Source organism: Pleurodeles waltl, chromosome 3_1, assembly GCF_031143425.1.
Source record: "Pleurodeles waltl isolate 20211129_DDA chromosome 3_1, aPleWal1.hap1.20221129, whole genome shotgun sequence".
In the NCBI taxonomy this organism is placed as follows: domain Eukaryota; kingdom Metazoa; phylum Chordata; class Amphibia; order Caudata; family Salamandridae; genus Pleurodeles; species Pleurodeles waltl.
Window position 1 is genome coordinate 968,361,754 of NC_090440.1, and position 22,777 is coordinate 968,384,530.

Sequence of the window (22,777 nt, forward strand, 5' to 3'; positions counted from 1 at the left end):
TAAAATGCCCCCGTCTGCATGGCTCCTCAAAGACAGAAATTGACTACTTACTCCAAATACGCTATTGATGAGCCTCTGGCACTCAGGCGTTTATGACGTTGAAGGGTTTGTTGAATGTCCAAATACTTAATGGGTGATTCAGGTTTGGGCAGGTTCAGTTCGCTGGCCGTGATGAGAGTCTTAGGAAAGTCTTTCAATTCCCGTCTCTAAGCAGTAAATAATGACATGCACCAATACTTGCCAGGTCAATCCCGTCTGGCAGTCCTAAAACACATTTCACGTGGAGCCTGAGAACACTCTTTCAGGAGCAATGCTGCTGCTACCTGTAGTCTATACTCCGGCCACGTACACCATCCCTCACTCCTCTTTGAAGACTAGTCTTTCCAGAGCCCTCCAGTTATATCACAGTGTGGGAACACCAGTGTCAAACTCAAATTCAAATGTCAAATTCCACTGAAAATGACAGAAGTATGTGCTAAGTTCAAACACGCCCCTTGCCTAACTGCTCCAAAAAGCTACTGCCTCCTCTTCCGGTTAATTTTCAGTTCATAAAAACAGTGCATGTGCAGAGAACGCTTCTTATAGAGTATCTCGTGGATTAAGAGAAGGAAGATTCCTGCAGACGTCAAGAGAGATCTGTATGGAAACTCCCCCAAAACAGTACACTGTGAGTAACAACACTTTATTTCTTGTGTTGATCAGATGATGGCACGCATTACCTGTTCCAAAATAATACATAGTGGAATGTTTTAGCTTATTGGACGTGACCTGAGCTGGGACCTATTGGGTGAGGTGTGAGTCAACGTATTGTCTGAAAAGATAAAATATCATACGACATATCTGTCCTGAAATGTAGTTTAATGTGACACATTCTCTCATCAGATGTTCTATTCGGATGTAAAATCTTAAATGGTGTTTAATCTCGTGGGATACATTATATGATCGAATGTATTTGTTTATTAGATGCATTTTCATGTAGTATGCCCAAAATGCTTTTATCCAATAATTATTAACATAGTTCACAGTGTACGAGACCACAAACTCTTTACTGTGCCCACTTCAGGATTTTGAAGCATGTCTAAAACCATCAATACATTTCATTTCTGAGACGTTTCATGTATTCGGTAACTAAACTACATCAGAAAGTCCTTGTGGATCATATAACACAAATTGCATTTCTCACTCAAAATGTGGAAATCATGAATAGCCTTGAAAACGTTTTTTAAGAGAAACAATTTAGCTGCACTCTGAAAAACTATTCTATATTTAATCTGTCCAAACTATTAACAGATTATGTGATTCAAAAGCAGTTTCAATTAATGGCAATTAATTATGTGGTTGGAACGCTTGGAGTATAGATGAATCCCTTCTTGCGCGTTTTTTCTAACTTTTTATTAAACACAATTTCCATCACCTCTAACTAAAACGATTGAACATAGGATTGGTTGAACACAGGGTTAGCCTCCCAAAGACCTTTCTCATTAACTCGTTTCTGATCAGTGTTACTACTTGAAAATGGACTCAATGATTAAGTGCATATTTAATATATAAGTGTGTCTTTAGGCGTTGATGTCAAACAAAGTTAGCTGGTACAGGATTTAATCTTACCAGTTTCTCAGAAGACCAGGAGGGATTTAGAAATCTCCAAAGTGGTCTAACAGGTCGAGGTGCTTATTTGCAAGGAGCTTGTGCTGCTGTTGCATCATTTTTGTACATTGTGGTGCTATGTTAGCTCCATATTTACAACGTGATGTATTTGGCCAAATGCATCAGTTTTCCTAGCCCTGCTTAAAAAAAAAACCTGTGCGGGATCCCGCTGCATTACTCTGATTTTAACGTATGCAGAGTGGTTGTTCTGCCAAAAAAGTCACTTACATCTGATGCTGTGATGTTTACAAGACTTTCAAGATGCGTCACACATAGCCTGCAATGGGTCAGAATTCCTACTCCTCCAAAACCCAGGCGAAAGGACTGACATAGTGGCTTTAAAACAGGAATCTGACCATTTGAAGTCACTTCACACCCTGGAGGATGTCTGTTTTTCACATCCCTACTAGTTTTAGTAGGTCTACACATGTGAAAACCATGTTGTAAGACCTCTTGACCAACCTGGGAGCGTGGAACTTATGATTCCATCATCCACTGAAGCAAGGCTGTGCAACATTGTGTACTTTTTGTAAAGGTAATACATGTATTGCCACTTCACATTCCAACATATACTTGTAATCACTTACATTATACTTACACTCACTATGTCACACATACTCAGGTTTCTACATACACATAAGTACAGTATGCCCACTGTAACATGACACATCGACAAACTGCGTACATTATCTCTTACACCCAGGACCAATGTAAAAGTGTGAATGGTGACATTTCACAATTTGACAGTCTTTTACATTGGTCCTCACATATTAGTCTCCTTGTGTCAATCTGAACTGAGGCATCGCCTCAGATTTTTGATGCATTGCCAAAGTTGCATCAGTACTGACCTCAACTGCAGCAATGCATTACTTTTTAAGTGGATGCGTTGCTGCATCCTTCCCTCTGATGTGTCAGTATTGCTGACACATCCAGGGACCCTAGGCCATGGTGCTCCATACTGTAAATACTACGCATACATAGCATTACAAGCTTTTTTGCTGCAGTTCAAGTATTTTGGACCCATCTGTGCCGCAATGCAGCAATACGTCCTGTAAATGAGGCCCTTAGTGTTTGGAGCACCTGCTACAGAGGCCAATGCACATCCATAAGGTCCTGGTCTCACTGTACAAAAAATGGACTCTTATTTCAGAGTTCACATGCGATTCACTATAGCTATCGAAAAAATCCCAGGTAGTTCCCATATTGAGAAAATTTCATTTTTCTGCACTACATATCCATGCCTTTCGTGTCAGTATGAATGTATGTTTTCATTTTGACAGTAATATAAAAACTGAGAATGATGAAGTGCAATCTCTGGCATGCATGCCATCTCCTGTGGGCAGGTGGTGATGGAGCACTTTTATTCATACAAATTCTGGTGCAAATTCAGGTTCTCAAAGTGCTCTCCAATTAATGTTTAGGTCGATTGAGGCTAAATGTCAAACTTCAATACACTTCAATAACATGAAACATATTAGGTTCCACCAGGAAGACAGAGTGGTTATGTTTCAAACAATTAAGGTTTATTTAAGGAGTGGCAAAGTTACAAATTCAGATTATGTATTTGTTATAAATCAATATATGAATGCATTAGTCAATGTATAATTCAAAGGAATTCTAAGTTATGTAAGCAAAGACAAACTATTACAAAGTTGCCTCAGGAAGGAAAGTAAAGCAAATCAGTTCTCCCATAATGAGCGTATTCTACTCTGCTAAGTCAGCAAAGGTCTTCTGCTAGTAAGTCAGGAAAGCAGAGTCCTGAAAGGCATTAGAAAGGTATCCGAACTCTTGCCTACTCAATATTAGCTTAATTCACCCAGTTTTAACATTTGATACACCTCTACATGGTCTCATATAATAGATAATTCAGGGTAAAACAGAAGCGGATAATCAAAGTAATTATTTTTTAAAGCGACTACACAATGAGGCTACTCTAAACGTCCTTCAAACTTAGGAGCCGATTTAGAGTGTGGTGGATGGGCTTAGTACGTCACTGTTAGAAACAAGGGCTTTGGTTGGCAGTCAGGATACACCCTGTCCAAGTAACAACCCTCACGCTAGTCAGGGCAAAGGAGAAACACACCAGGTTAACCCCAACTCACCCCCCTGGTAGCTTGGCATGAGCATAAAGGCTTAACCCAGAAGCAACCTGTAAAGTATTTGTACCAACACACACAGTAATACAGTGAAGACACTACAAAATGGACACCACATCAGTTTAGAAAAATATGCAATATTTATCTAAATCAAACAAGACCAAATTGACAAAAAATCCAACATATGCAAGTCAAAATATGAACTTTCAAAAGAAGAAGAGTCTTACTCCACAGAAAACAATGGAAACGTTGATTTTACACAGAGTACCTGGTTTGCATAAAAAATAAAGCCGCGCGGGCAAGCGTGCATCGGAAAAGTCAGCGATGTGTCAATTCCTTACTCGCAAGTGAGGCAGTGCATCGTTTCTTCTCCGGTTGGGTAGTCGATGCGCTGTTTTTCTCCCACTCAAGAGAGCGATGCGTTGATTCCCAGAAAGGGCACCTTGGATCCACGCAAGTTCACATTGACTTCGACGCCCAGCGGTGATGCATGACAAATCCATTTGCACGGTGTTAGAAAACCACGCTGAATGGGGTTTGCGTCGTTATCAGCAGCTGCAAGCAGATGTTGCGTCGTTTCTTCAGCCACGATGCATTGGTTTCCCATCCGCGTTGCAGGTGGTGCATCCAAAATTTCCACGCACAGAGTTCTGTGTGTGGATTTCAGTCCTTCTTCTGTCAACTTCACCTTTCAAGGGCCCAGAGACTAGGTGGGGCACCACTTGGCAGGGCAGGACTCTCAGCAGAGAGTCCAGGTGCTGGCAGAGGAAGTGTTTGATGTCCCTGAGACTTTAAAACAGGAGGCAAGCTCAGTTCAAGCCCTTGGAGATTCTTCTCAAGCATGAATGCAAAGCCCAGTCTTTGTCCCCTTTCACAGGCAGTGGCAGCACCTCTCCTCAGCTCTTCAGTTCTTCTCCTTGGCAAAGGTTCCTTTTGGTTCCAGAAGTGATCTTGAAGAAAATCTAAAGTCTGAAGTTTTGGGTCCTTTACTTATACCCCTTTTTGCCTTTGAAGTAGACAAACTTCAAAGAAAAGTCTCTGTTGTTTACAGGATCCTGCCTTCCCCAGGCCAGACCCCAGACACACACCAGGGGGATGGAGACTGCATTGTGTGAGGGTAGGCACAGCCCATTCAGGTGTAAGTGACCACTCCTTCCTCCACTCTAGCTCTGATGGTCCATTAGGATATGCAGGCTACATCCCAGCTCCCTTTGTGTCACTGTCTAGAGGAGATTCACAAACAGCCCAACTATCAGTTTGACCCTGACAGGGAATCCACAAACAGACAGAGGCACAGAATGGTTTAAGCAAGAAAATGCCTACTTTCTAAAAGTGGTATTTTCAAACTAACAATCTAAAAACCAACTTCACTAACAGATATATTTTTAAAATTTGAGTTCAGAGACCAGACACTCCAAATTTCTATCTTATCTCAAAGGGAAACTGCACTTTAAGTATATTTAAAGGAAGCCCCCATGTTAACCTATGAGAGGGATAGGACTTGCAACAGTGAAGACTGAATTTAGCAGTATTTCACTGTTAGGACATGTAAACCACACAAGTACATGTCCCACCTTTAACATACACTGCACCTTGCCCGTGAGGCTAACTAGGGCCTACCTTAGGGGTGCTTTGTATGTATTAAAAGGGGCGGTTTGGTCCTGGCAAGTGAGTACACTTGCCAGGTCGAATAGGCAGTGCAAAACTGCACACACAGACACTGCAGTGGCAGGTCTGAGACATGTTTACAGGCCTACTCATGTGAATGGCACAATCAGTGCTGCAGGCCCACTAGTATCATTTGATTCACAGGACCTATGCACCTCTAGTGTACTTTACTAGGGACTTACTTGTAAATCAAATATGCCAATCAGGGAAAAGCCAATCATACATACAATTTCACATAGGGAGCACTTTCACTTTAGCACTGGCCAGTAGTGGTAAAGTGCCCAGGGTAACAAAAATAGCAAAAACAGAGTCCAGCACACAGTCAACAACCTGGGAAGAAGAGGCAAAAAGTTAGGGGAGACCACACCAAGGTAGTCAGGTCTAACAGTCACAAATTTGACGGATATCCCATCCACTATATTTCGACTCCATTACATCCTATTGAAATCAAATTGTAATACAGCTGATGAGATGGCCGTCATAAGAGTAACCCATCCGCCAAACTCTAAATCAGGCCCTTTGTGTTCTCTGCAACATAAAAGGATACATTTGACCAAGCTGTACATTGCAGGAGCATCACAAGAGATCTTTAGCACATTCTACAAGGATTGTATAAGAGAAAGCATTTCACTGAAGAACAGAACACCAGGGCACATTTTATGCTGTAAGCATGGACTTAACTTCTCCAGGAATAAAGAAAGTCGTGAGATATGAAAAAAGATGGTAAACAGAATTAAGGCATCTAAAAATACAGGCCAACATTAGCTATGGTCACTCTAAAATGAAAAATACACGCTTAGAAAAATGTGTGTGCTATGAGTACAAAACAATTGATAATGAAAAGATCACCTTCAGTGGCGTACTGTAGATGTGCAGCTAGTTGGGCTTCAACCACTTCAGTGCGGGCGTCGGCCACTGACTGACACCTGCACTACCACCCTGGTGCGGATCGCGACCAGTTGCCGACACCAGGGAGGTGATTAAAAGATCCTTGGCTGCGTTGCACCTGAGGATTTCTTTTAATTTAAGAAAACGCAGGGAGACACCGAAGATCTTCCGTGTCTCCCACGCTTCCCACCCGCCCTTTTGTGATGCCAGCGATATATATATATAGACATAGCTATGTAGATATATCTATCCATATAGATAGATATGTCTATCTATATAGATGTATATATCTATGTATAGATATGTACATTGATAGATAGATAGATAGATAGATAGATAGATAGATAGATAGATAGATAGATAGATAGATAGATAGATAGATAGATAGCAATCACTTTTCTCAACGCGTGTCGGCCACCAGGAAAACCACACCCGCAAATAAAAGTGATCTCCCTCTCTCTCTCTTTCTCCCTCACTCTCTCTCTATATATACATACCAAATATTTTTAAATAAAAACATAAATGTATATATATATATATATATATATATATGTATGTGTGTGTGTGTATATATATATATATATAAATAAATAAACAAATTTAACGGACCTGACTTTTGTCTAGTGGCAATTTTGATGCCATAAAGTAGCGCAGACGTTTTATATGCCTACTGTAAAGATCAGATTTGTATTTTATGTAAATAGCTGAGTAGATTAGTAAAGTCAGCCATTATCTGCGCTATAATACAAATGATATGTATGTGCGGGGGGCTATGGAGAGATGAAGGGCACTTTTGCTGGGTGAAGGAGGTCATGGGCGTGTGAACACCAATAATGATTGTTGGACTGGGAGCTAGAGGCGCTAAAGACTGTGACAATTGATATGTGACAAGGTGAAGAAATAGTGTGTCTTTTTTTGAGTGCCTTGAAGCAACGTGCTGATTGAGGGAAGAAGCGAAGGTAAGGTGACCTCTACTGTTGCACGAATCAACACACACCCAGCAGCAATTTTGTGACTGACTACGTAGGCTAGTGTTTTAGAGCAACAGTTTAGCCAGTAGCTGAGATGGCATCTCGTTGGATGACTGCTGCTCAAGCCCTTACTCAGGTTATAGAGGACAGCTCTGACGTAGAATCAGAGACTGAGACAGTAGATTCTGAGACAGTAACTGAGGGACAGGACAATGGCACAGACTTCTGGAGTGATTTTTCAGTCGGAGGAGACCCATTCGAGAACTCCTCTTCCATTGATTATGAGGGAGGTGATGAGTACAGTCCTGCTGTCCCTTCGCAAGCACAGTCTGTGCAGCGGGCCAATAGCGCGGTAGCCAAACCCAGAGAACAGGTGCATGCGGCGGCAAGTACAGAGAGAGTGCTCTCTTTGTAGCACCCCAATTTAGTTCAGCCCCAAATTCCACTGCCCAAATCATATTGTGGAGACATCAAAATTATCTATCACAAAACAACCTGGTTTTGTAAGGCAAGCACCTGCCTTATAAAACCAGGTTGGCCATATAGGGAAAACCACCAAACCCAGACAGTTCTTGAAACTAGGCATCCGGGGGAGTCCAGAAAGGTGTGACTTGTGTGGATTCCCCAAAGTTTTTTCACCCAGAATACCCTGCAAAGGTGAAATGTTGAATAAAAACTAAATTTTTTCTTGCATTTCTGTCACACAAACTATAGGAATATGCTGGGTTCCACAAAGTTCCTACCACCCAGTGCTTCCCCACCTGTCCTCATAAAAACGCTACCCCACTTGAGTGCCTGTACCTAGTGTTTGCATCAGGAATGGATCACCCCAGGGTCAGCGGTTGTCCTCATGGAAGGACCAACATTGACCATTGTGTGATCTATTCGTGACGTGGGCACTAGGCCTACCCACACAAGTGAGGTACCATTTCTATCTGGAGACTTGGGGGAATGCTGGGTAGAAGGAAATTTGTGGCTCCTCTCAGATTCCAGAACTTTCTATCACCGAAATGTGAGGAAAAAGTGTCTTTTTTTGCCAAATACTGAGGTTTGCAAAGGGTTCTAGGTAACAGAACCTGGGGAGAGCACCACAAGTTACCCCATCCTGGGTTCCCATAGGTGCCTAGTTTTTAAAAAATGCACAGGTTTGGTAGGTTTCCTATGTATCGGCTGAGCTAGAGACCAGAATCAACTGCTAGACACTTTCCAAAAAACACACCAGTTTTCAATGTAAAAATTTGATGTGTCCGTGTTGCGTTTTGGGGTGTTTCCTGTAGCAGGCACTAGGCCTACCCACACAAGTGAGGTACCATTTTTATCGGAAGACTTGGTGATTTGTGACTCCTCTCAGATTCCAGAACTTTCCATCACCGAAATGTGAGGAAAAAGTGTTTTTTTGCCACATTTTGAGGTTGGCAAAGGATTCTGGGTAACAGAACCTGACGAGAGCCGCACAAGTCACCCCATACTGAATTCCCCTGGGTGTCTAGTTTCCAAAAATATATAGATTTGCTAGGTGCCGGCTGCACTAGAGGCTAAAATCCACTGCTAGGCACTTTGCAAAAAACACATCCATTTTCATTGGAAAAATTTGATGTGTTCACGTTGTGTTTTGGGGCATTTCCTGTTGTGGGCACTAGGCTTATCCACACAAGTGAGGTACCATTTTTATTGGGAGACATGAGGGAATGCTGGGTGGAAGGAAGTTTGCAGCTCCTCTAACATTCCAGAACTTTGCAGCACCGAAATCTGAGGGAAATGTGTTTTTTGCCAAATTTTGAGATTTGTAAAGGATTCTGGGTAACAGAACCTGGTGAGAGCCCCACAAGTCACCCCATTCTGGATTCACCCAGGTGTCTAGCTTTCAAACATGCACAGGTTTGTTAGGTTTCCCTAGGTGCCGGCTGAGCTAGTAGCCAAAATCCACAGCTAGGCACTTTCCAAAAAACACGTTAGATTTCAATGTAAAAATGTGATGTGTCCCTGTTGCGTTTCCTGTCGTGGGCATTAGACGTACCCACGCAAGTGAGGTACCATTTCTATCTGAGGACTTGGGGGAACACAGAATAGCTGAACAAGTGTTATTACCCCTTGTCTGTATCTACATTTTTTCCCTCCTAATGTAAGACAGTGTGTAAAAAAGACGTCTATTTGAGAAATGCCCTGTAATTCACTAGCCAATGCTAGGATGGGCACCCCAGAATTCAGAGATGTGCAAATAACTCCTGCTTCTCAACACCTTATATTGTGCCTATTTTGGAAATACAAAGGTTTCCTTGATACCTATTTTTCACTTTTTTTATTTCATCAAATGAATTGTACACCACGTATACAATCAAAACCTATTGCAAGGTGCAGCTCCTTCATTGGCTCTAAGTACCCAGGGTTCTTGATGAACCTACAAGCCCTATATATCCTCGCAACCAGAAGAGTCCAGAAGACGTAACAGTATATTACTTTTGAACATATGACATTGCAGGAAAAAGTTGCAGAGTGAAACGTGTAGAGAAATGGCTGTTTTTTTACCTCAATTTCAAACTTTTTGTTATTTCAGCTGTTATTTTCTGTAGCAAAACCTTGTAGGATCTACACAAATGACCCCTGCCAGAATTCAAAATTGTGTCTACTTTTCAGAAATGTTTAGCTGTCCAGGATCCAGCATTGGTTTCACACCCATTTCTGTCACTAACTGGAAGGAGGCTAAGAGCACACATAATAGTAAAGATTGGGTATGTCCCACTAAAATGCCAACATTGTGTTGAAAATGTGGTTTTCTGATTCAAGTCTGCCTGTTCCTGAAAGCTGGGCAGACGTTGATTTTAGCACTGCAAACCCTTTGTTGATGCCATTTTCAGGGGAAAAAACACTTGCTTTCTTATGCAGCCCTTTTTTCCCATTTTTCAGAAAAAACAAAACAACATCTTAGCTGTGTTTTGGCTAACTTCTTAGTCTCCTCGAGGAGAACCCACAAAATCTGGATACCTTTAGAATCCCTAGTTTGTTGGAAAAAAGGACACAAATTTGGGGTGGATAGCTTATGTGGACAAAACGTTATGAAGGCCTAAGCGCAAACTACCCCAAATAGCCAAAAAAGGGCTCAGCACTGAAGGGTGGGAGGCCACCAGCTAAGGGGTTAAGATGCAAGGGCCATCTGTGCTGCAGCTTTCTGACTGTCGTACAAAAAAAACATCAGATTCCACAACTGTCTGGACCAGAAAATGGCAATACATTTATAAGGTAAAGGAAGAGATTTAATCTAGCAAGTCAAGTTTAAATACATTGCCACACTACACTGATATGCTTTCCAAACTGCATTTACAAAGATCCTGATGTGATTCCAGAGGTCTAAAACTTTCAAGTTCTGTGTGGAAGCAACCCATCCACTCCATTTTTCTTGTTTCTATTCCGGCATTTGCAGTCATGTTCGAAACCTTTTAATAGGAGGATTACAAGTGATAATTATTTATGTCATTGTTACTATGAATTTGCTACACAATTCCTATCTTTGAATAGTCTACGATCTTCATGCAGTTATTAGCTCTGTGCATTTAATGTCATGGTGCCCTTTTTCAGGAGAATGCAGGACAATGCAGAAATTGTGCACTTTACTATTCGATCTCTGGTGTAATCTGTTAGCTCGTTTTCAGTCATCCCAGTTAAATGTGAACAATACTCACAGTTTAAGTATCTGTTGTTGTAATTCTCTCTCATGCAAGCACAAATGCTGAAGAAAACAATTTGCTCTGAGGACCAAATAGTACTGAGCAACATTTTCAGGGAAACAGCACTCAGTTGTACTTGGCAAAAATTCTATACCCAGCCACGCTCCCTTCCTCCCTTCCTCCCCTCTTACTCACTCTCTCCATTCTCAGATTTTCTCCCTCCACTCCCTCGTCTCCCACCTCTCCCTGTCTCTCTCTGTCTCTCTTGAAAAGTCTACAGCACCTGATGAGATTTGCCAAGGAAGCTGGAAAAAGTCAGAGACAAGAGCATTCTCCAAAAAGTCCTCCTGAGAAAGCTTTTCGGCATTAATCAAAAACATACAATGTTAATAATGGGCAGAATATTAATTTACACCAAAATTCACAAGTATTTGTTAATATGACACTATTGACATTGTAACAATTTTGCTATGTCCCAATAAAGTTTGTTTTTCTGGCTTCTGCTAACTAGGCTTCAATCAGACTTCGACGCATTCTTGTTCAAAATAGATGGCACATAGTTTTCATGCTTTATTTTTCGGCTACACGTAGCCAACAACATGTGTATTTGTTTATTTCTGGACAAAGGGCCCCTAGTACAGGCCCACTACTGTAACATGCTTTCAAGGATTTTATTGATTGTTAAATATTACATTTGTTCACAATGGTTCATTGTTGTTTATGTAACTAGTTTGTTCTGACACCTCCAGGTGGCATTAGGTCAGTAGAGCTGAATCAACATTCATGTAGCGGGCTAAGTGCTTAGGTTGTAGGGCTGTATGACGATTTTAAAGACTGTATTTTGATTTGTTGAAAATTTATTTTTTCACTAACACCACAGTGACTTTGTAGTTTTCATACTCCTCTATCGAGAAATATGCTAAATAAACCCCCAGATTTGGGGATGAGCCACACCTTTTTGGGTTTTTTCTAGGATTGGTGTCCATTTTCTTACTGATTGTGCTGCACATTTGGGGCTTAGCATTTTTTGATTTTGTCACTATTCTGTGTAATTCAGCACTAATGCCTTAGTGTGACTGAATTCTATGTAACTCAGCAATTGTTTCATTCTATTACTCTGTATTTTATCTTTTGAATTTTTGTAATAAACCGTCGTAGTTTTATAAATTCTGCTATAGAACTCGTCAGTGCCATATTTTTACAGTAATTTGTAATGCTTATATTGTACCTTGTCTTTGAGACACATTGTCTCATGACATTGAAGTTAAAACTGCCCCAAATACACCCAACTGCTCCAGGCTCCGTGGAAATTCTAAATGGGATAAATGGCCAGTCCCTCCCTGTCAGTAAACATGAAGATGACAGCAGGGCAGCTATAAATGCTTCATAACATTCAGGAATACCCTCTGCTTCATCCTTGGGCAAGTCAAGGGGATCCAGTTCAACAAATACCTCCCTGCTCCTCGGAGGCAAGCTTTTGTCTCAATTCATGGGATCCCTCTGGCACTGAGCTGGCAGAAGGGATTGGGTGCAGGCCCTTCTGAGGTTGCCATGACCATGGGCAGTGCAGCATGGATGCCTCCTCTCCTGCCATGAGCCACTAGGTGCAAGAAATGAGGGAACGTTCCCTTGCAGGTCAGCAGGATGGCCGGAAAAGGCACTAACAGAGTCGTTTGGAAGCAAGAACATGGTGGATGGCTCTAGGAAAGAGCTTCTTGAATGCTGTCCTCATTATTAGCTTCAGCCTGGGCTCCTTGATTACTAGCCAGCAGTAGCAGCTAACCCTGACTTGTGTGTCCCCCTGAGTAGGTAAGCCTCCACTCCGTGTGGGGTTAATAATTGAAGAAAAATGGCTTCCCCGGCAGGCCCAAGGTGAAAATAGGGTTGGCTGGAGGATTAGCCCTCCTTAAATCCCCAGGCTGAAGCCCCAGGAAGGCGGAAGGCGCTAACCTGAGGAACCCTAAGCCAAAGGTCTGGGGTGACAGTCCATACACTGAACATGGTGGCTGGAGACTGTGGAAGGCTCTTGTGCACCACCACTGTGTGGAACAGAAAAGGGGCCTTCCCTCCTCCACATGAAGGCCCAGCTATCCTTAAAATAACGTCACAGGGACACAGCTACAAGATGGTTAGATTAGTCTTTGCCCTTATACCCAGGTTGGATGACTAATTTGTGCATCAGGAACGCTATAGACCTCCACCAGAGTTTTCTCTGGATTTGCTCTGCCCGGGAATAGTTCATCATCTTTTGGGTCTTATCACAAATGCTCATCATGCTCGATCTCCCTGACAGAGTGGATGAAATGGGCCAGTGGTGTGCCTGCTGCAAGGTTGTGGTGAGATCCCACCTCGGCTGGCACTCACCGGCCCTCACCTTCACAGCACTACAGGGTTTGGATCAACACTGGGTCAGGTGGATAACCAACTTCACTGTACACCATTGGTGCCTGGCATGGGCACCTCCACCCAGCAATGCAAGTCAGGTGGGATGCACTCAGCACAGCTCACCCTAGCCGCGCGTGTCATAAATATGAAGGCTTGTCCACCCCGGTGTACCCTAGGAGGGATCTGATCAGTTGCAGAGGAAGGGCATGAAGTTGGTCACTCACCCTCAGCCTGATAGACATGACAAAGCTGCTATCAGGGGTCTGTAACACTCTCCACCAGAGTGAAGAGCAATCTTCCATCTCAAAGCCTTCCCAGCTGACTCAGAGTTAGTTGTGGTGTACCGCCACTGAGAAAATGCACCCTGTCGGTGCCAGGTGCACCCAGGCAGAGGTCCTATGGTGAGCCTCAATCAGAAGGACTTGGCCCCTGAGCAACACCATCAGTCTTCTCTGCACTACATTTCCACATCCATGGCCAGGCAGGGATTCAACACTGTGCTCGTACCTCTTCACTCACTGTTATTGAGAGAATCCTGGTTAATTTATTTTATTACACTTAGTAATGTGCTTAAATGTAGAGGGTCACCGTGTCTGATCTGAGGTCATAGTTGAATGCTAAAGCATGGGGGAGCCAGACCAATTCCCTGGGCTGCAGAAGGGGAAGGGTCATTTTTCACACATGGAGGTCACAGGAACACACCCTTTCCCACATTGGAGATCAAAGCCTATGGGGCCACAATGGAAACCAGCACTCGTGTGCAGGAACATGGACTTCCCTGCCCCCAGCCATGGAAGTGGACACCGGAGGTAGTGCATGCAGGCTGTTGTGAGACACCGCAGATAGCCACAGGCAGCATACAGCCAGGCACTCAGGGTATTTCGGCCTGGTGCAGACTGGGCACCCACCTGCCCCTCCTAGGTGGAGAAGGCCAGGTGCACCAATGGCATACTTTATTTGTAACCATGGGGGAGCCAGGGATCCTTGGGAGGACAAAGGGACCAGATCCTGCTGTGACAGCCCCAGCTGTGCCCTGGGAGAGACAAAGTGCAATTGATCTTCAAGCAACCCTCAAACAGACATAGCCCCATGAGGAACCCAGGGCTGCATGGTATGTTTGAGGTGTTGATGATCAATACATTCTGCAGTTCACACTAATTCTCACAGCTAGCTGTGTACTTCATAATGGACAAGCGGATTAATCCACCACCAATAGTCACAAGCATCTTTTGCAATGTTTGCTCACTTGTGAGTGCAGAAGAGGCAGGCGGATGTCAGCGCTGGCCATCCAATGACCAGGCGCTGAGACAGCCTAGCACCTGGTCAGGCTTCCCCTTCAGAAATTGGCTTCCATGATTTAAAGACAGCTCCACACGCTCGGCCCAGGAGCCCTATCTCGAATTCACACCAGGTGGGCAAGTGAGAGGCTCCAATGGCGGCAGGCAGCTCCACCACTGGCCCTCCCGGACAGGGCTGCAGTAGTGTTGAAACCCCACACTTGGCCAGGCCACCAGATACTTGGCAAAGAAGGAGTGTTGCCCCGCCTGAACATCAGCCATCCACCACCCATCGGGCCAATAGGAACCAGAGCTCCACTCCTGCACATCAAGAGACCTCATCTTATGTAACCCTGAGCCATTTTGGCTTGCTAGGGTCCCACTTGCCCTGGTGGGAGGAACAGAGTGGAAAAGAGCCAAGTGACTCATCCACTTCCTGTACACATGTGGAAGCTCAAGCAGCTAGGACAGCTTCTCCTCCCATCCCTCGAAGCAGTTCATACTGGCTTTGAGGGTCACAGCACCTCCATCAAGAAGCACCAGGCTTTCCTCATGACACCAGTTCATTCTCCTCCCTGCTCCCCGCTGTCTAATACAAGCCACTACTTAGTCATGCAAAACTGGAACAGGACAAGATCAGGTTTGATTGGGGCTAGTTTGCAGGTCCTTTAGGGGGTTCCAGCCTGGAAAAGCAGGGCCATTCAGTGACCCCAGGCACTTGCTGGGTGAGTATGAGTTCCATTTTGGGAGGGCTATTTCTTGCATACTGCCCCTCCCAGAGGTTCCGGGCGGGTCACACACCCAGGCCTTCATGTGGTGGTTGGGTCCTCCAGGGTGGAGGAGCCTGCTCCATAACCAGAACTCACCCAAGCACCTCTGGCCATGGACCACTCTGATGGCCAAGATTCACAAGGGGAGGGTTGAATCCGTACCTTAGGTTCTGCCTGGGATGTGGCACCATCAGTCACTGTGTCTGCATCACCATTATTAATATTTCCGCAGGTTCACCTACAGAAACCTTGTAACAACTTCAACTTTCTCTAGATCTTCAAGTTTGATAATCTTCTCGGTGCTCCACCAGGGCATTGCCGACCTGGGCTGGGTCAATCCAAAGACCTCGCTAAACCATACAAAGGGCAGGTACTTAATCAAGACAAGTTTATGACCTGCACTTACTGAGAATTCCTCATTCATGGGAAAGAATTACAATCCCCAATTATTATCACAAACAGGGTTCAGTGGATTAACCATACTTGTTGGCACGCAGATCCATTCAGTGTAGCATATGTGCAGCCGTGGACATCTAAGGGCATCACAGACGAGTTATTGCTCAAATTTGTGTGGCTGAATATTGTTTTTTCCCTCTGTAAAGTAAAACGTCAGCTGAGGGGGTAAAGTAAAGTTAGCATTGAGAAGTCTCATTTGTATGACCAGACAAAGCACTTCACCAACTAATAGCAGCCTTGCACCACCTCCCACAGAATCAAGAAAGTGCTATCAATCTGTTGCTCCTTTCCGTGTCTGGGCCAAGTGAGGTTTCTCACACTGAGTCATATTAGGCTCCACTTCTGGTAGTGCCCTTCCATCAAAGTGTCAGCTTTGCAATCATACTCCCTCTGAACGCAAACTCTTTGTTTTCCCAGGAGCTACTCAATGGTTCATGGGAATAATCAAGCCAGATTGCTAGTCGGCATTGTTTATGGTCACAACTACAAAGGTATCTGATCATACTGGAACCTCCGAATTTATTTCTTGATTAATAAAAACATTCTTGGCAACTGCTTTCACTATGGTTCTTAATGTGCTGGTCCAAGAAAATTCATCTCTAGTGGCAAAATATGTATGCCCCCAGCTATACCTCTTAATCGTTGGCCCAGTTTCGAAAAACAACAAAATAGAACCTGAGTCCTAATCAATTATTCCAACCTGAAGTTTTTCAGTGACTGGCCACAGCTGAACACTCTAATCTTTTCAAAGTAAACACTTCAAACACCAAGCACACTCAGTCAAGATCATTAGGAATGCACCAAGAGGCAGACACTGTGACAGGAGTTAGCTCATCTTGCAATCCCAAGATCCATCTGCAAAGTTTTTTAACTGCATCAACTTCAATATACGCTACTGGAGCTGAAATGAAAGTGGCTGATGCCACCAGGCTTGCCTTCAAAGGAATCTTTGTTAAAGGATTTAAAGTGTATTCACTTCTATTGCAGAGCCTCAAAAGAGTCCAGTATTGCTATTTTCCATTACTTCCTTCCCAAGTCGGAAGTGGGTAATTTGAGCGTCTGCTGCCTTCTTTGGATATGGTAGCAGTTTCTCGGACCCTCTGCAAAATTTAATCCTGATTCACCGTTACCTGTAGTCACCATGGTAGGCTCAGAAAGAACCATTGAAAGTTGATAGGGAAGACATCCAGAAGTATCATCACCGTCACAGTGATAAGCGATCAGTCCAAGGTTATCTAGAGTCACCAAAGCCGATAAATGCGCAGATTCTGGGGGGTCAGTGCTTGTCATCATATATTAGATCTAGAATTACAACAGTTATCAAAGTGACAGATTGAGGGATCAAAAGAACCAAAACTGATTTAATGAGGCATTCACATTCTCACTATACCTGCCATGTGTACTTACACATGCATGGCTTAATCTTTGAGGCAAGAATTTGCTACTGGCAGGATCAACCAGGTAGCCACACCTGCTGGAGTGGAGGAGGAGCCACGTGCTCATCCCAGACTGAACTTCACACCCCTTGGGAGCCTGCTGCAGGAGTCCCTACTTGCCTGCAAGGATGATGGGGGGCAGGGCAATCACACAGGCAATTGTGGGCCCAGCCTGCTCCATGACAAGAGAAGGAAGAGGTGGGCCGAGATACAGCCTAAGCAAGGCACATGGGTGCTGTGTCCCTGCCTGGGCAGCCAGGACCACCTCACGGAACGGTTGTTCCAAGGTGCTGCAGAAATGCGCTGCATGGAAATGAGCTATTGACAGGTGCATGGGTACATGCCTCCAGACGGTATCCAGGCACCCAACTTTATCCACTCTGGTGAGGCCACTTCACATGCTGGAAGGCTGCTTTGCCTTCACTGTCTTGATTGGCCTCCACAAAAGGTAGACCCTCAATTCAGACATTCCCAACAGGATAGAAGCTGTTTGCTTGAAACAGCTGAGGTTGGACACGCAATCCATCCACAAACAGATCAAGTGTGCTCAATCTATCAAAGTAGAGTGGTAACTAAGCCATCTCCAAGCAGGCCGCCCCGCACAGGGATATCAGCTTTGCATCCCTGCCTCGTTCCTTGGGAAGGTAGGCTCAGAGGAAAGGCTCATCAAACAGGGCTGAAAGGCAGCCACAGACTCAGGTCCCTAAAGCCCAAAGGCAGAAAGGCCTGGACCCACTCTGCACCGAGGGACATAGACTGGAAAACAAGGGAGTTCTCAATACCTTAGCTCTAATAATCCGCAAGAAGGCTACCTGCCATTTTTGTAATCTGTGCACACTGAGAGAAGATGGGGTGCATTAAAGCAAATTCAAGCGACCTCCTGTAGTCATGGCTGGGCTTAGAGCATTATATGAGCCTTCATCTGAGCTTCCAGGCAGCCCGGACCTCTCATTTAGAGTACAGTGCTGGCTAAATCCTTCAAGATCATCCCCCCTGCAAAGTGATATCAGCTTTGCATCCCTGCCTGTTCTCTCTGGGAAAACAGGCTTGGATGAAAGGTCCATCAGACAGCGCTGGAAGACAGCTGCAAATCTCAGGTCCCTAGAGCCTTAGAGCAGGCCAGCCTGGGCCAGGGGAGAAAGACCAGAGGACATGGGGTTCCCTCATCCTTTGTCACTGCTAATCTGGAGTAAGGCTACCTCCCTTTCTTGTAATCTGAGTTGACAGAGGGTGCAGTGGGAGTGAACGCCTATGACCTCCTGGAGCCCTAGCCCAGCGTGGAGAGTCAAATGAGACTCCACTGGAACTTCCAGAGCAGCCTGCCATCTGGTAGCACCATTAATTCTTATGGTGCATGACCAGATGTTCAGCTTGGAGTGTCCAGTTGGCTGGACATGAAGGACAGCCATCTGGGTGCACTTGTCTTATGGCACTGTGGGCTAGGTTCTAAGAGCCAAGGCTGGGTCTCAGGCAAGGGGGCTGAGGGCAGGGGTCTGGGCCCTCTCAGAGCTCCGACCCAGGGCATATAGGTACCCATCCTTGGCTCAAAGGGAAACAGCAGGCCAGAAAACAGAGCCCAAGGCCTGGGGCTTCCATTCCAGGGCCTGGGGCCCGGTCAGAGCTTTTTATCTTGGGCAAACACGGGAGGACTTCCCGGACCTGCAGGTCCCTGCCCTGTGTACTTTGAGACACAATAGGCAGGAGAATAAAGCCAAAGGCTGAGAGCTTTCACCCCAGGGTATGTCATAGCTTTGACCCGGGATACGGGCAGAGCTTCTTATCCAGGGGAAGCAGGGGACGCCTTCCAGAGCCTATGCATCCCCATCCAGGGCACTTTGAGACACAGCAGGGTGGGGAACAGAGCCCAGGGCCAGGAGCTTCCACTGCTGGGCCTGATGGAGCACTGGCCCAGTACTGGATTCAAGCTTCTTCTTTCAGGCAAGCAGGCGAGGCCTTCTGAGGCCTGTGGGTCCCCGCCCTACGCACTTTGAGTCTTAGGGTACTGGGGAACGGGGTCTAGGATGGGCGGGCTTTCATCCTCGGGCCAACCAGATCTCTGACCTGGAGACCAATCACAGCCCCTTCATGATGCAAGCAGAGGAGTCCTCCATGGGCCTGAAGAACCCAGGCACTTTAAGACACATCAGGACAGCTCACTGAAACCAGGTCCCTGGGGTCCGCACCCTTGTCCTGCCATAGCACTAAATAATCTTGTAATCCATGCACACCAAGAGACAGAGGGAGACATTCAAGAGAATGTATTCTGCCTTCTAGAGCCATGACTGGGCTTGAATTTTCAAACGCGCCCTCATTGGAACTGCCAGGGCAGTTTGGATTTCTGAACACTAAGGGGGTCGTTATGACCCTGGCGGTCTTCTGACCACCATGGCAATGGCAGTGGTTTCACCACCAGCAGGCTGGCGGTGAAGGGTGCCACATTATGAGCGTGCCGGGTTGGCCTCTGCCAACCCTCGACATCTCCACACATACCACCAGGGCAGTTGGACCTGCCGTGCCGGAGTTGAGCATCTCTAACCCGATGATTGACAGAAGACCGCAGGTGGTATTAGGAGCCGCCTTTCCACCAGCATTTCCGCGGCGGTAGCCCCGCTACGAAAACCCAGGTGGAAAGGCTACTGGTGACAGGGAATTTCTTCCCTGTCACCGGTAGATGACTCCCCCACCAGCAAGCACAGTAACCCCAACCCCCCTTCCCTTTCAGGTACAGCACCACCCTCACCCCACCCACCTCCCCACATTCATGCACACGCACCATGCATACACTCATTCACCTACACTTACATCCACTCATTCACTCACATGCATCCATACTTGCATTCACCTCAGCACTCATACACTCATTCAACCACTCATGCACACACCCATCCAAACACACATGCACACACCCATCCAAACATGCATACACACACCCATCCAAACATGCATGCACACATGCAGACAAAGACCCACTCACACACACACAACTCCCTCCACCCTCCCACCCCCTTCCCCTGTTGGACGATCATCTTACCTGGTCCAGGGAGGAGGTTGTCCAGCAGGGAACGGGTGCTTCCACCTGCTGCAGCGCCCTGACATCAGGACACTGCCATGCCGCATTATTGCACATAATACAGCATGCAGCGTCCTTCTGGTGGGGTGGGGTCGGTGATGGAACCACCCCTGCGCCTCCACCCGCCAGCACGACTACTGCTGGATTTCTGCCAAAACTGTGGCAGAAATCCAGCAGTACCTGTGATATGGTTGGCGGAACACCGTCAGCACTGGGGGTCTTCTGGAGCCCGCAGCTTTGGAGGTCTTCAAAGAAGACTGCCAAAGTAAAAAGGAGGGCCTAAGTCACTTAAAGGAAATGACGTGATTTGTTTATTTTCAAATACAAAATGTCACCAGTGACTTTGGCATAGCACATTTTCCACCACCCATGGAGGTGTGGTAAGTGTCCCCTTATTTAAATTTCGCCTAGGCCTGGTTGGAACTAAGGATCGCTCATTGACGGTGCCAATCCAAACATGCATTTAATTATAATGGATGATTTTAGTAAATCTGAAAATCTAGAAAGGATGCAGAGTGGTGTGGCAAATATGACGAGCAGTAAGGATTTCTAACTCCTCTACATGCAGCAAAGATTACTGTCAGATGGGAAAATCTAACCGTGCATGATGATTAATGAGTAATGGTGTGAATTCAGGCATGCATTCAAGACTGAGGATTGCTGTGTGATGGTGCAAAGCCAGAAATGTGCAAAGCGAGAAATGTGCTTGATATATTTTTTGTTAGATTATCAAGCTTTTCACCACAAGGCAGTCATTGATGCATATTCTGCACCAGTACCCGCTTTAAGGTTTGATCTGTGTCTAATATTTTTTTTCAAAATGGATCTTCCCACCCCTCCAACTCAACACTTTTTTGCTATCCCTTCTGCGTACCCATTTTTAGATCTGACTTAAACTAAGACCTTTTCATTTTCCAAAAATTATACAGAAAAAATATACCTAGTTTGCGGAGGCATCCATTGGTCTGTTGTTGTGTCAATCACGTTTTTCTTCTGCCCAATCCAGCATACAGCGAGGGGAAATTGGTCAGCCCACTTCAGTCATTTGCTAACTGCAATGTGAGTGATGAAACATTCTGCTCTTTAACAAAGAGCACATCAGGGCACATAGTAGTTCCCTTAATTCTACAGGCTACAATGAAAATGTGTGTGTGGTTTTTTTTGTTTTGTTTTTTGCTTTTAGGCATTTTCTTATACTGGGGAGGGCCCAAAAGCTCCCTCAAATATGAAGTTGTGAAAGCAACGATGAAACAAAACAAGCATCGGCTAAGCCAAACGTGTGGCCCAAGTACAAGGTGTTCACATAGTCCATCCAAGATGTAATAAGTGCCTAAGTGACTTATTTCGTGGCTGAGAATGAAAGACAATGGACACATTTTTTCAAAATGTTCAGTATACCAAAGCTTGGTTTATAGTGCCACTTCTCCCAAACTATTTACTGTTTACAGCGAATAGTGGCATACCATTAAAAAGACAGCAGGGGGCAGAATGCAACACAGATCCGGAAATGTGATCCGCTTTGGTGGCCTGAATTCCAGTTTTGATATGCATTGCACTTCATTTTTTTAAAAATAGTGTCTAGGTATGTTTGTGGAGTGTGATAGAGCGTTCCGTACTAATAAATTACCTGTATTTGGACGCTCTTGGGTCGATGAATCTTTTGACCAAGTGGGGCTCTCTTCACCCGAGATTAGTCAATTTAATCAAATCAATAATCAATAACGAACATAAGCAATGCCCTGATCAACATAACACTTCACAATTAATCCAGAAAACATTTCGGCGAACCATGACCTTTCGGCCATGAATAACCACACCGGTTCATTCAAAGTTAATGAATTTATTTCCCTATATTAACAAAGCTAGCACAATATAAATGTGTCTCAGCACCAAATGATATATGTAAATGAACATTAATAGCTGTCCATAACGGCGAAAGAGATGCAATCTATGCAGTATTTGAATAACAATGCATTCGATAATAGCAACGCAAACCACTAAAACTATAATCTGTAATGGGCTAATTGCATACATTAGTCAGCATAACAAGGTCTCAAATTGCATCGTGCATCAAATGAATCCTCATCTAACCTCAAATTAGCATCTGTATGTGGGACTTCATGCAAAAACAATTTAGCAACATTGATTTGGAAAACTCCTAACTAGGGCTCTTATCAAAAATCAGCAGTTGGTTACCTAAAAAGAAACACAATGCAATTGTACATTTTTCCTTTCATATTTACCAAATTCAATCAGCATTCAAGGAAGTCTTCGTCTCACAGGTACCGGTTTCGATCAGCATGGGACGGGGCAAAGGGGCAGGGTGGACGGGGCAATTGCCTCACAGCGGCAAGATAAAAGGACAAAACTACTACTTTATGTAAGGGACAAATCCAAGTTAAAGTCTCTAGGGCGAGATTTACTTAAAGTCTCTTTCTCTCGATTAGAGAA

General features: G+C 44.8%; 1 protein-coding gene across 1 annotated transcript in view; it reads left to right on the forward strand.

Moving 5' to 3' along the window:
• Window positions 1-546: 546 nt before the first annotated feature.
• LOC138283296 (uromodulin-like) overlaps window positions 547-22,777 on the forward strand; it is a 451,356-nt gene continuing 429,125 nt past the window's right edge. The window contains exon 1 of the mRNA XM_069221317.1: window positions 547-667. The gene's annotated coding sequence lies outside the window, so the exon portion shown is untranslated. The remainder of the gene's footprint in view (window positions 668-22,777) is intronic.